The following is a 14,592-nucleotide window of genomic DNA, read 5'->3' on the forward strand; positions in this document are numbered from 1 at the left end:
CCAGGAGTGTGTCATTCACAGCTTCCTGACGTGGGACTTCCCCAGGCTGGATGTACCGGTGTCATCAGCCCCGTGTTGGCAAGGGTGGATTGCCCAGACTGGGAATCATTATAAATCACGTTGTGGCTCCAGTGGCACCAGTTTGGCTCGGCAAGCTGGGGATCTGTGTCCCAGTGTGTCTGTGTCCCAGGTCAAGACATCCCCGCGGGTGGGCATCAGGTCAGAGATCGGCTCACCGGCACGTTGCAGACCTTTCCGTTCCCCTCTCAGCGGGGCTTGCAGCCCAACGTACAGGTAGCCTGTGTTACCTGTGATTCGTTTATGCAAGATATTCCCTCCTCCTACTTGATCCCTGATCATCACGCATTGACTGCACAATTACAGGGGTAAAATCATGTCCCTAAAGACCCCAGGGATGAGAAGTGGCACAGGTGGGAGCTTTTCGTAAGCAGAGACATGAACACTTACCTTGCAATGTTTTGTATGTGTCAGAACTGGTTCTTGCTAATTCCAGTTGCTGATCTACAGTCCAAATCTCTTTTTTTGCAAGAGTCTGAGAATCTTGGGTGGCGGGGAGGGAGGGGGAAAGAACACTGTTACAAAGAGTTTTGTAGGATGTAAGATATATTGATGAAAGGGGAGCAGGTAGAGGGTTTATTTTAGGAATTTCCCCATACCAAGCAACTCTCTGTGTACACTTCAGTTTACAACCCACCCACTGCTCTGCAGGAGCTGCCAAACATGCAAGTGTCCGGCGTGCAAACGCTCTCTGGGACACACCACCACCTGCATGCACGCACAGCGGTGCGGGAGCGTGTGCCCTTCGCTGCCAAGGTGCCCGAGAGCAGAGCAGGGCATGGCGGGGTTTGGTGCGTCTTCCAAGCGGCAGAGGCAGCCAGGCCAGCAGCTCGCCCAGGCCCTGGTGTGCTCCCAACATGGAGCTGCTTTGCCCAGCTTGTAAACAACTTCTTCTTATTTTTTTTTCCTCTGGGCTAATCTTGTTCTGTGAGGGCAGATAACATCACTGGAATTTTTCCAGTGTCCTTTGCAAGCACCTCCTGCTTTGGACTTTGGCTGAGATGCACACGAATGAGACACGAGCTTCCTCAATTGCTTTCTCCTGTTTGCTTTCCCCTGGTCCTGCCGTGCATCCCTGGTGCTGGTTGCTTCTGCTCTGCTCCCTGTTCTGTGCCAGCCTGGCTACTGTTCTGTTGGTGTTTCCCAATTCTATCCTTCCTTTCCACTTTGGAGTTTTCCAGGTTTCCATATCGGCTGGTGTCTGTGGTCCATGGACCGTGAGCTGGCACCAAACCAGCTTTGGTATCAAAGGGATGGTCCGTGTACAATGTCACAGGGCGCTGTTCTTGTGCGGTCCCTTCAGTGCCATGACTGTCCTCCCCAGGTACCCCAGTGTGTCCTTTTCGCTGCTCAAGACAAGCCAAGTGCCCTCTCATGCCACCAGCCCCTCGGGCTGCCTCATGTCAAGAAGCCGCTTTGCCCAAGGCCCGGCTGGCGTTGCTGCCTGGGCACGTGTTTCTGCCCACGTGGCCTCTTGGGGTGTCCTGGTCACTACGCTTTCCCCCAGGCTGGATTTGAAGCAGCGATGGACAGAGCCGTGCTGTGGCTTCACTGCTGATGAGCCTGTTGAGTCAAGGATCCCCAACTGCTTTCTCCTGTTTGCCTTCCCCTGGGCACGCTGTGCACCCTTGTGCTGGCTGCTCCTGCTCCACTCTCTGCTCTGCGCCGGCACCGTGTTCTCTGCCTTGGGAAAGGTATCAGGGAGGAGAGCCCGGCACAGCCACGTGCCCCCTTGGATGTCCCTGTGGGGTTTGGGGTCAAGGCTGCCTTTTCTGGGTCCCAGTGTGATGCTGTGTCCCTCTGCCAGGACCTGGTGCATGGTGGTGGGATCAGTAGCCATGGAGAGCAGTGGGGCTTTCCCCCCCAAATGACTGTGTCCTCCTTGCTCCTGCACAGCACAGCGTGAAGTCAGAGAGGTTTTAGGTTATTTCTTCTTATCTCTTTGCACCCATGTTGCTGCTGTCTTGAGGCAGATTAGCTGGTGGCGGTTTCTCTGGTCTGCTGAACTTGCCTCATGCAACTGTCTTGCATTTGGAGGTGTGGGGTAGTCAGGGATGTGGTGCTGAGTCTTCGGGGGGCTGTAGTGTGGTGTTTCTTGCATTATCATCAGAAGCGGCTGTTGCTGTTTATCTGCCTTCTCTTTCCTTGGTGTTATGCAAGCTTATTTTCAAATGGCAGTGGCTGTTTTCCCTGGGTCGATGTAGCAACGATGTTCTCCCTGGTATTTCCAGACCCTCATGGCTCTGACCGTGTGGCCAGGGCAGGAACGGGGTGGGTGATTCAGGGCAACTGAAAGTTTTGTGCAGGAAGAGCTTCTTGGGATCCAGGTCGCCCAAGACCTGTTTGTCAGGTTCCTTTTTTTTGTTATTCATCAGCTCAGTATTCCTGAAAACAAATCGCATTGTTGTCACCTCATTGGCATCGCACAGAGCCTGGTTTTCATGTGGACCGGTTTCCTTTCTACGTGAAGAAAATGGTCTGGATGTTTAAGTGAGTTATCAATTTATTGGGACTAACGTGAAAACATGTGCTGCTTGAAAATGTGTCTTCCTGGCCAGTATCCACTGAAATCCATAGTAGCTATTGGCACATGTGATGTTAGGAAAACAGCTTGTGTTGCTGCTGCCATTGTCAGGGTTAAAACGCAATTGCCCTTTTTGGGAACGCTGCTTGCTGAAGGCATCTGTTGTGTAAGGGACAAGCTGGTGAAAGCAGTGGAGTGCCAGGCGGGGAGAGAAACCGTCCTCCTGTTTGCCACGGCCACGCCGTGCGCTGTCGAAAGGCATTTTCAGTGCCTTGCTCTGCATTGTGCTCCAGGCTCCAGGTACGGTGGGTGGGAAAGTCCACTGGAGATGACCCGAAGCGATGCAAACGTGGTGCTTGGTCTGTGAGAAAAGAATTACACGTGGAAATGGGGGAAGGAAGGAGAGGTGGCCATCCCCCCCGGCTGCTTTTGTGGGGCTAAAAGTGTGAGCAAGTTTTGAAGCTGGTGACAGCAAGGAGCAGGAAGAGGAGATGCGAGGGGTTATAAATATCTGACTCTCAAGAGGCGAAGCAATGAGATACAAGTTTCCATGAACAGGCTCCTAGAGTGTGACACCCTCTTCCCTCTCTCGCGTGGTTCTGCTCCAGATAACAGAAACCACTGCTGATTTCCTGAACTCGCTATCTTTGTCATAAAAAAAACCAAACACCACCAAAGAGCAGCAGTTTATAAATAAGGCTTAGAAAAAAAGAGCTGCTATTCTGAGAGGCAATGAAAGCGGCAGCTTTCCCAGCTCAACCCTTCGCTTCTGGTTCACAACTAACTCAAGCCACCCCAGAAGGAAACCTGAAACCTGGAGAGCTGGGTATGGACCTGTGTCGGATGGGAAGCTGAGCTGGTGCTGCGTGCTGAAACCACACAATGGGCATGGTGAAGTCTGGCTAAGTGTGGTCCTGGCACAGTGCAGCAGATCCAACTGATGGCTGTGAACGGAGAAGCCCTAGGGGAGGGTTCTCCTGAAGCCTCACCACTTCAGGAAAGACGTGGAGAAACTGGAGAGCGTTTGGAGGTGGGAAATCACCAGCAGAGGTGCTGGTAGATGGGGGTGCTGGATGGTTTGTCCTGGAGAAGGGACAACCGAGGCAGGCAGGAGGGTCTTCAAAAGTCTTCAAAAGCAGGCGCATCCCCGTCCCCAGTCTCCAGAGAGAAGCGAAGCCTGGCACAGTCCCACCTACAGAACAACAGCCCTTACTGTTGGTGCAAGAACAGACGATTTCCAAAACGTTGTCAGCTCTGACTGTGCAATCTTTGGGCTTTTGCAAGCTACGGTATTGACAGAACAAGCAGTTAAACAAAGACTATCTTCTACTGTAACGTTTGTTATTGTAGGCCACAAACCACAGGCAGCTTGGCCTGACTCCAGGAGAGAGACCTGTGTAAATATTCCCATGTTCACAGTTATCTTCAAGATGCAGCCTCAACTTGGGTCTTTCCCAGAAAGGATGGAGAGATAATGGTTGACAGGCAAAGGCCGATCGCCTCAGCGGACTACCAGCATGGAAACCTGCTCCCTGTGCTCCAGGGCGTCCTTGCTGCAGCTCCCAAAGCCAAGCAGCAATTTTCAGGCAACACATGTGCACGTATATATGCATGGAGAGAGGGGCAGCATGCTAAAGACAGGTGTACAGTGTATTTATTGGCAGCCCCTGTGGGCTCAGCTTTGAGGAGCAACACTAGAAAAATGGCAAACTCCACGCCGTTATTTTCAGGCAGCAGCAGCCCTTCTTGACACAGATTCAGCCCAGCAAGCCACAAACGGGTCACCTCGGGGCTGCCTTGTCTCCATGACAAGGACCAACCTTGGAAGGACGCAGCCGCTCAGCTCCTCCAAGAGGCTGGTTGCTCTGGGCATGTCCACAAAGGTGGGGAATCACTGCTTGCCGCGCCATCCACGGGGAGATCTGCTGGCACTGACAGAAAAGGGGGAAAAAGTATCATATGTGGAGAATTATCACCCATTGTGTCTTGTAGGCTGCTCAGAGGGCCGACTGCAGGACACACTGAAGGTGAGGATCCACCCAGGTCAGGTGGGATTGAATTGGAAATGATCATCACTGGGCTTGGAAATTGACTCACATTAGGGCCAGAACTGGCTGGGAAAATTTTCCTGGAACTTGTATTGCCTCAGCATATACGAATCTACCAAGAAATCGTGGAACTGGGCCAGATGAAGCAAAATTCATTCAGGAAAGCAAGGTTCAGAGTTCAATTGAACCTGTTTCAGAGCTCTTTCACCGTGAAACGTTTCCGTGTTTCCAGTTGAAGTGGATGTTTTGAAATCTCAATATTTTCCTGCTTTATGTGATAGCAGAAAAATCACTTAAAATTCAGGATAGGAATGGAAACTTGGAATTACCTGACATAATGAAAGTGAAATTTAGTTTGCATGTGTTTTATCCCAGTTGAGACCAAAATAAAATTCTGATGTCTTGGAAGCCCAGGTGGAAGGATCTTTGCACCCTGTCCAGCTTCCCTGCGGCCCAGGGAGATGAATGTGTGTGGCCACGTGCCAGATTGCTCTGACTCTGCTCTTCTTTCATAGAATCATAAAGTCATAGAATGCATCTGGCTAGGTGGGGAGCAGCCTGCTTTGATCATAAGAAAAAGGGACGAGGAAGATGGAGGAGGGAGGAAGAGGGGTGAGATGGTGGAAGCCAGAGATGGAAAGAGGCAAGTGAGGAGCCTGCAGCAGGGAAAACCAGAAATAGTCCTGGGAAAGGCTCCTCATCTGGATGGTAGACATGGTCCTGCAGCCTCCTCCCCAGGACCTGTGGGTCCAGGGCTGTGCTGAGAACATCTCCCGCCACGCCAGCTCCCGGTGCAGCCCTGTGTGCACGGTGGTTGTTTTCGACTGAGTGCAGGTTTTTCCCCGAGTTTGTGCAAGAAGCTCTCAGAGGGAGCTATAAATACCGCAGGGCTTCCTGTGCGGCTGTGCCGGGAGGCGGCTGCTTCCCCGCGGGCAGCGGCAGCGAGCGGCCGGGGCAGGAGAGGGGCTGCCCTGTGCAGGAGCCCCCTCTTCCCCAGGTGGGGATCGGTGCCTTCGTCCGGCCCGGCTGGCAGAGCCAAGCGCCGCTGCTCCACATCACACTGGTCGTATTTTGGTTTCTAGAAAGCAGCAGGTGGAATCCCCGGTGGGCTGTCTGGGGGATGAGGAGGAGCTGCATTCAGAGGTTCGTGGTGGGATCCAACAGCAAGGTCCTGCTGGGGACAGTCCCTTCCTGGCTGAGGTCCAGTGGGTGAGATGCTGCTGTTTGAATTCTGCAGGTGGCACTCCTGGAGAGGGGCTTTAGGAGAGGCTCCGGTGGGTTTGCACCTGCTGAGGTCTCTGCAGAGGTGAGGGGAAAGGGACACCTCTCACCCCATCATCCCGCCCTGGCCCTGCTGCCCAGCTCCTGCCAACAGCCCTCGGGGCAGCAGAGCTCCCAGAGAGGAAGGGAAGAAGTGTCGGGGATGATTGTACCCAACGCACAAGCAGGTGATGGAAAGTACCTGGTGAGAGACTCACAGAACACCCAGTGCTCTCCCCACCAGGCTTCAAGTTTGCTGGAAAATCACTGGGGCTACACTAATGGTATGAAGGCTTCAACCAGAGCAGGTAATAACTTCACTCAGCCTTCCAGGTATGGTTCATCCACTGCACTCTAGTTCATGGTTTGCCATATTTGCAAGAGTGTGCTGCTGGTTTCTGCTGTATCAGGCAGAGCCTGAATCAGAAGAAAGCACTGAGCTGATGTTGCATGCCAGTTTATGAGGAACTTACCTGAGGTTTTGCATTTGGGAAGCCCCAGGGCTCAAACTGAATACAAAATTGGTACTCACACAACTTCTGGTCCCCAAGGAAGCTCCATCCACAGGAGACGCCAAGCTGAATCTCAGCTGTCACTTTGGAAAAGGGTCTTGGGTGGAGATGGACAGAAACTTGACCTTTTCAGATTCAAGCATAGATGGCAGAGCACACCAGCGTAGTTTTTCTGATGATTTTTAATAATTATGCTTGAAATTATCCTTAATGCAAGTTGATTATATGGGCGACTTCATATTGTTGTTTGGCTGAAAGTGGTAGCACCATGTTTCCAGTTAAAAACCAGAGGTGGCACCAGGGATGGGCAGGGAGAAGGACATTGACAGGTTTTTAAAATGGGAAATCTAACAAAACTGATGAGTGTTGACAGAATGTTTCTAAATTATAAATACTGCATTTCTTAGGACAAGTTAACTTGGGAAACTAGTGCAGATAGAGAAAAATCTGTTCCACGCTCTCCGGCCCAAGTGCTCCGGGCAGCCCTCACCTGGGCAGGCCCATGTTCACCCACTCGGGCTCTGGGTGGATTCGTGGCATCCCTGTGACTTGTAAATGTTTCCAGAATCTCTGTTTCTTCACCCTCTGGGTCTGGTCTGCAAAGGACACGCTGTGGATCGCACTGCTCTGCAGGATGGCTGCTGACCTGTCTCCTGGGAATGGACCTTCTGGGAGATGAGGGTTCTGGTACAGATTCTGCTTGTTGCCTGGTGTCATGGGGCTTCCTGGGACTTTGCAAGAGGAAAACAACACGTGTTCTGCCATGGAAAGGTACAGTTTGTGTTATGCCAAGGACACGGTGAAGGAACACAGAGTGCAGGCAGAGAGGGGGTGAACTGTCCCTTACGGACATCTTCTCTTCCGTGCATCCATTTCACATGGCAGGAACTGATCCAAGTGAGGTTCGTGTGACCCTGCCAGGGCTCATGCCCTCGGTGGCGTGTTCCTGCTTGCCCCCGTGCCAGCGCTGCCTGACTTAACTCGGGGAGCTGATCAGACTGATAAGTAACCTGCAAAAACAGCTCTGCGTTCGGCCACCGCAGCCCCACGCAGCGGCTGTTTGCACGCTCGGGTCAGCCCCTGGTGCGAGGGAAGGAGCCGCGTCGCAGGGGCTGGGGAAGGGTGGGTCCTTGTCAAATCAGAGCAGTTCGAATTGCCAGAGGACTGTGTGCGTGGGGCTGAGGGGAAAGGGGAAGCAATTAGTCCACAAATCCCCGGGGAGCTGATAGCAGCAATCCACCCGGTTCCTGACCCAGCCCAGCTTCCCCTGCCCGTGAGCTGATGCTGCTCCACCTGCCAAGTGACATGCACCTGGCTCGAAGGTAAATCTCTTTGCTGTCTCTTGCTTGGGTTACTGGTGAAGGTCAGGGTCCCGGGGAAGCTCGGTGCCGGTGTCTGCCTGGGCGGCACAGTCTGACCGGGATGCAGCAGGAACTGTTTGTCCCAGCAGTGCAAGTGGGCAGATCTGGGACCAGGCTCTGCCGATTCTGCTCCGAGGAACAGGAGGGAAGGAAGCAATTTCTGTAAATTTAGTAAGAAAGTCCTTAAATCTAATTGCTGGAAGTGGTTAGGGAAGCTGACAGACTATAATCAGCATCGTGACTTTTTTCCGGCTCATTGACAATGCCAGAGCTCCTTGACTGCGCTCAGCACAGCTCCGGTACAGCCTAGAAATGACTGTAAACCTCACCTGCTAAAAACTGCTGAAAACTTCACCCACTGGAAATGACAGAGAACTTCACCTGCTCACAGACTGATCCCACCTGCAAGGAGCAGCGCAGGCCAGGCCAAACCAAACGAGGAGTCCGTGAAGCCCTCTGGCTGGAGAGCAGCCAGAAACATCTGTTCAGATGCGGTGTCCAGATTAGCAAGTTGATGACAGAATATTTTCAGAGGTTAATTATGCACAAACAACCACAGCAAATGGGAAAGTCAGGGCTAAAGTTATGTTTAAATTGCAGTGGCCCTTCCAAGAGATGAGCTTTCCTGGTGACAGCGCTGTGGCTTTGTGTTAATTGAGAATAAGAAGGGGTGACACAGCTTGGAATGACAAGAGGAGTGACAGCTGTTGCAGAGAAAATTTCTCAGAGAGAGCAATAGGCAGCATGGTCCATCATTCCTGAGTTAATATTCCTGAAGGGTAGTGTCTTCCTGAGATTTCAGAGAATTTCTTCTGTATCAGAGGTTGGAAACTTGTACCATTTCATTGACATGAGCAACGGGGAGAAGTGCTACCTGCCTCTGGACAGCCACTTTCATAAGGGCTCTTCTCTGTATTAAAGTTAACTCGTGTACTAATAAGTGGAGCAGGACATAGAGCAAAGGTCCCCGTCCCCCTTGAGCTGCAGGCTGGGCAGGTTGGGTGGCTGTGGGGACATGGGGGGCACCGCCCACCCAGAGGGGACCAGCTCCTGGGGGCTGCTCTGGTGAAATCTCAAATAAGGGCTGTAACTTCACACAGCTCAATGGAATGGCAGCTATTCGCAGCTCCAGGTAAACACTGGGAAGAGCTCCAAGTACTCACGGCTCAGACAGAGACTGCTGTGAAGAAAAACTTTCAGTCCCTTAGGGGCAGGATCCCATTAGGGTGGAATTTGAAGAGTTTCATTCTGATGCTTGTAACAAACACAGGCAAATGTGGTAATTCCCCTAAATGGGAATGAAAACCTTTGGGGCTGGCTGAGCTAAAGAATCAGCTTGTATATAGACAGTGGGTCCTCCCAAGGCCAGAGGGGTCCTCATCTTGGTCCTGATGGGAGCTGGATGCACCTCGCTTAGCAATCATCCTGGAATTTTGAATACGAAGCAACACCCCGTGTGTGACGCTAGTTAACAAGCTGTGTGAAATCCGTGGCCACGCTGAATGTGAACAGGCTGAGCCACAAGGAAGTAGCTTAAAGCTGGTGCACGAGGGCTGGCGGCTGGGAGGAGATGCTGTGACAGGGGAGAGCTGGCTGTTCCCAGCCACCCCAGGCTGCGGGCGCAGCGTCTGCGCTACTGGGAGCGTGGAGGGCAGAGAAAGAAGCCCTTGGGAGCTGGGTGGGAGCCTGGGCAGGTGTGGCAGAAAACTCCATCCCTTGGATGGTTACACTGCAAAGCGGCTCCTGGCTGGCATCCCGCAGTGGTCCAAGACGGGCTCCACGGGCACCCCGGCAGGAGCTGCTCTGGTTCCTCTGCTTCCTCCCCAGTCCTGTGAAAATCCCGTCACAGTTGCTGACCCGTGAGATGTGCTTTGCTGGATCAGGCAGTGTGCGGAGGTGCCCCGGGGTGTTCTCCGTGGAGGGAGGTGTGTGTGTGCCTGTGCGCTTTGTCATCCGCGCTGGTGACAAATTTTCAGGCTGGCTTTTCTGCAGCAAGGACCCCGCAGCCTGATCCCACGCACAGGTCTCTGGTGGGGCAGGGAGAGCTGTGGTACGCAGCGGAGTCACCGGGCAGGTGCTGCAGCGTCTGGGACTCCCGTCGGTGCCCAGTTTGCAAGATGGAAATGATACTTTCTTCCTTATCTTTTCTCCACCCAGTCATTAGGACTGAGATGCCTTTTCACAGTTGTTGTCTTACAGGGAGTTTGTCTCCAAGCTGCAGAGGAACCCATGGATGATGCCTGCAAAGGGCAGATCCGCCTGTCCATGGGCCAAATGGGTGTCTGGTGTTTCAGGATGGTCCACGCGCTGTGCTCCCTGCCTTGCAGTGCATGGCTGTGCACTGCCCCAGGGACTGGACACCAGCTGTCTGCTTGGACAGATGTGGCCCAGGGCTGAATGACTCCCTGGATGATCCTGCTGTGACATTAAGCCAAAACGCAAAAGTTCTGTCCTCTGGGAACAGCGGATGGGTTAAGCAATGGCCTGCTGTGGCCATCGGACTTGGAGCCTGCCATAGACTGGCCTGGGCAGGATGGTGCCAGAGGAGAGGCAGATTCCCAAGTGGTGGTTGTGCATCAGCTTCCTTCTTCAGTGCACTTGCTTCTTTTGAAGAGCTCATAAAACCAGTGGTGGCATCAGACAACCTTCCCTTCTCAGTGCTGCCAGGTGGCCAACACAGACAGGAAAGCCCAGGGTTTCCAAGCAAACTCTCCTAGGTCAGTGTGCCACGCTCAGACAGCAGCCACCCTCCCCTTCAACTGCCTTAGGACACAGTAGCCAAGAGATATACAAATATACAGTTTGATTATTGTTTGCATCTTTGCTGCACATGCCTGAGTAGCTCTCTGCTGGACCTCAGCAGGTGTGCTGAGCCAATTGATGCTTGTGTGTTAGATGTGATAAGACGGAAGGAGATTTCCAAGCCTTGTGCAGTCAGGGCTGGCATAATCCATGGGAAAAGACTGCAGGAAGCATGTCCAGGTGATTTTGGTGATGCCCACTGCCGAGGTGGAAAGGGCAGACATAGGCTGGAGCCTGGCAGGGCTGCCCTGGGAAGCCGGGTAAGAGAGCGGCTGTTCCCGGCCTTCCAAGGCTGGGCTCAGCTCATCGCTACTCACCATTTGGAGTGAGCTCCTGCACACTCACCCCACGGGCACGGCCCAGGGCAGGCAGGGAGCGGCTCCTGAGAGGCACTTTTCCCGTCTGTGTTCGGGGAGGGCAGGACAGGGCACATTTGCCCAGATCACGCCTGGTTCTGGGAACAACCAGGTGCCTCCTGTCTAGCTGGACCTGTCCCTTTAGCAAGCGCTGGGGAAAGATCTTCAGGGGAAAATGGGTGCTCTTACAAAACACGCTGTGGGCTCTTGTTCCTGGGTCACACAACCCCTAATTCAGCTGGAGGAAGCAGTTGCCTCCTGCGCAGCAGAGATAATAGACATCAGAGGGGTGTTTGAAGTCCTAATTCAGGCCCAGCTCTGCAGGTCTGGCTTCCTGGAAGAGTGCAGGGATTAGAGCAAGAAACAAGGATGCTCCTTCTCACTGTGCCCTGCCCTGGCTGCCCCAGGCCCGGAGCCCCCTGCTCCGAGGGAGCACAGCACCGCAGCACAGCGAGCGGGGGGCGAGCACGGAGCTGCCGCCGTGGGACGGAGACGGGACATTGCACAACGTGACGCAGTTTTACAGCATAATTCCCTGCGCCGTCCCTGTGGCACCGTGACCGTGCGCATCCCTGTGAAATTGTGGGCAGCGGGTGAAGCATGCGGGGTGTGACTCAGAGAAATCAGATCCCATCTGCATATTTTTGCATAAGATCAGATCTTTTTTGCAGCCTATTTAGAAGGAGCTCCACTGGAGCGGTGTCCTGTGTCCCTGGAGGTCCCAGCTTCATCATGGATTACTGGTCCTGAAGGCTCAGCTCTACAACTCTGTTCCTCTGCTGATCTCAAGGAGATTCTTGTTCTGAACTGCTCGAGGCCAATTTTTGGACAAGTTGTTGTAAGCAGGGGGTGAGGTTGGTGGGGAACACCCAGCTCCTCCTCTCCGCTCTCTCTAGGTGCCCATAAATAGGTGGTAGATCGTTAAGGTCACGAGCTGGTCTGGAACAGGCGGAGTGGTTCTACCATCTCTAGAGTGTGAGTTCAAGTCTGAGCTATGGCAACGCAGGCAATTAGCAAGGTTTTTCAGCTGTAAATATACAGTGGAAACCAAGGGAACCTATAATTAAATGTTAAGAGTTGTAATTAATGCTGCCTATATGAGTATCTCAGCTTCTTATGGAATCCAGACGTTCCCTGCCGCTCCCTGTTTCCCTGGGTGGGCACAGAGGGCAGCGGTGGCTGCCGACGACATCTCCGGATTTCATCTGCTCCTACCAAGCCATGGGTAGGTGGGGAATGAGTGTGAGGTGTCAAGAGCAGGTCAGCACCTACCTCTGAAGAGCAGATCTGCAACGTGAGCCAGGAGGTGCAGCTGTGATGGGTAAAAGGCATCCAGCGATCAAGCCAAGCGATCTCCTCCCCTGGGGTGCCGTCTGAGGGGTCTGACGCAGGGGAACACGCTCTGAAGAGCAGCAGCGGGAAGGGGCTGTGCTTTGATACCACCTGTACCAGCTTCTTGAAGCACCTGTGCTGCTTTGCAGTTGACCTGGGAAATACTGGAGAAAAGGGAATCTCTGAACGGGTGCTAAGGACTGGATGAGACTTTAGTGCAGTCACCCAGAAATCAGCATTAACCCAGGCTGTAAAACTGTATTTATGGATGTGGGTAAATAGAACCATGTCTATCTGGGAAAACAAGGTCTGCAAGAGGAAGCTGACTGGCTCATCCTCACCCAACAAGTCAAGGATGGCACCTTCTCCACCCTCTGCAGGACCCAGGCATCCTGGTTACCAGTTCTACACCGCAATCACGGGATGCACTCAGCTCTCATAGAGTTCAAAAGGCTGTAACGGAGGACTGAGGATACAGAAACTGGGACAGAAGCCTGAACTTGAAGAGGAAAAAAAGCTCTAAGTTTTTCTAGGGAGTCCCTGAAGTTAGTGAGTCCAACGTGGGTCATTGAGAAGATATCCAGAACAGCCTGAAAGTACCTGCCACTTCCCCGTGCCCTGGTCTCTGGAGATCACCCCGAGGGCAGTTACCTGCTCCAAGTGGTACGTGGCAGAGCCACCGGTGACTCACAGCAGAGTAGTGCTGCCAGCTCCGAGGTGACCTCGCTGTGACACGGTGTGCTGGCACCTCCGCAGTGCCAGCGAGGAGCAGATCCATCCCCTCGTTCAAGGATGGGTCAGCACACCAACACCTCGAAACGTGTGGGATGGAGGTAATCACAGCCATCCTGCATCCCACTCCACGCTCTGTGCAAAGTGCGTCTTCCCATCCAGCTCATTCTGCCTGGTCTGTGTCTGTCACCCACTGGGTCCTCACTGAACAAGCCCTGTGTGAAAACTCCAGGCAATCAGGGGACAGGTAGGGGCTGCGATTTGGCTCGAGTCAGACCCAGGCTGCTCCACATGCTGGTTGCTCCTGAGCGACGGCCCGAGAAGCTGCAGCCAAGCAGATGAACAGATAAAGAGCCGTCCAGCCAGTGATGCAGATGGACAAGGAAAGGAAGAAAGGGACATCTTGTCTCAGGGCTCTGCTGTGTTATAAAAAACATTTACAGCTTCATAATCCTCCCGTGGCGAGTGGTTTTTTTACTCATGAAAGAATAAGAAGACAAATTCAAACACAGCAACCTTGTCCCTTACTAAGCAAACAGAAAAACAACCACCAAACCCTGATGAATTCTCTAGGGACAAATAAAATGAACCTTCTTCTTGAACCTGTGCATGTTTTTATCTCCAGTGCTTTGTTTGTGGAATGAGCCCAAACTGGATCCAGTGACACTGGAGGCTTTTCATGCCTTCCCAAAATGTCCCTTCCTTGCCCAGATGTTCTTTGTGGCTTGGATGGGAGCACCTGAAGGCACCAAGAAGCCCGTGTGGAACGGATGCTGCAGCAACAGCCCCGGGAAAGGGCTGCAAGTCCACGCTGTGCCAATGATTAATTGCAATGTTGGAAATACTCCCTTTTGCTGCACTCAGGAATTCCAGGTGCATTTGGTGACATTATGGGATCGCCTGCCGTCTGCTCCCAGGAAAACACCGTATGATTTGTTAAATGGGAGTTTGGGCCAAAATGTTCAAAACCAGAATAACCAGGGTTTCTTTTTTTTTTTTTTTTTTCCAGGCTGTGAAAAATGTGCCCTTTTAAGAATCAATACATTTGTATGCAGATTTCCAGCACATGAATAATTCATGGCTATAAGAAAGGCGAAACACTATAGTGGTTTGATTATGCAGTTGTTTTAAATAAGCAAAATTAGTTGTTAATGAGACCCCTATGCATATTTAGGAAAGCTGAATAATTTATTAAGAGCCAAGAAGTGACGGCTGGAGAAGGGAGGAGAAAGCCAAGCAGCTCTTTTGAGATTATGCTACTGTGCTTTGGGAGAAGTGGGTACAAATTAACCCCTTTTTGAATAAAACACAACTAACACTCGGGTCTGCAGGGACCAGGTGATGTTCGTGCACTGAGAGCAGACACTTCTACAGGGGGCTATGAATTAAGGATAAGCATTAGGTGGCTTCCCAAATGTCAGGCAGGTCAGGAACATCCATTTCTTTCCAGTCTGCAATGAATCACCCACCTGAGAAAGAAAAGTACATTTTCCAAGGGCCCAAATCATAAGTGCTGGACAGGAGAAGGACTTTTCCTGGGAGAGGCAAAACAGAAAAACAATTCTACCCACCTTTTTGTCAAAAATT

The 14,592-nt window shown here is 52.4% G+C and overlaps 1 long non-coding RNA gene across 2 annotated transcripts; it reads left to right on the forward strand.

Annotated features, from left to right (window-relative positions):
• The first annotated feature begins 692 nt into the window (after positions 1 to 692).
• On the forward strand, positions 693 to 14,067 carry LOC309449254. 2 transcript variants are annotated; one of them, XR_014185923.1, is made up of 5 exons: positions 693 to 5,647; positions 5,733 to 5,793; positions 5,888 to 6,218; positions 6,988 to 7,193; positions 11,266 to 14,067. It is a non-coding gene; the product is annotated as an uncharacterized lncRNA (long non-coding RNA). The 2 variants fall into 2 exon arrangements; XR_014185924.1 differs by having other exon boundaries at positions 11,613 to 14,067.
• The last annotated feature ends 525 nt before the right edge of the window (positions 14,068 to 14,592 follow it).

The sequence above is a fragment of the Streptopelia decaocto genome (genome assembly GCF_964273445.1).
Source record: "Streptopelia decaocto genome assembly, chromosome: 23".
NCBI classification, from domain to species: domain Eukaryota; kingdom Metazoa; phylum Chordata; class Aves; order Columbiformes; family Columbidae; genus Streptopelia; species Streptopelia decaocto.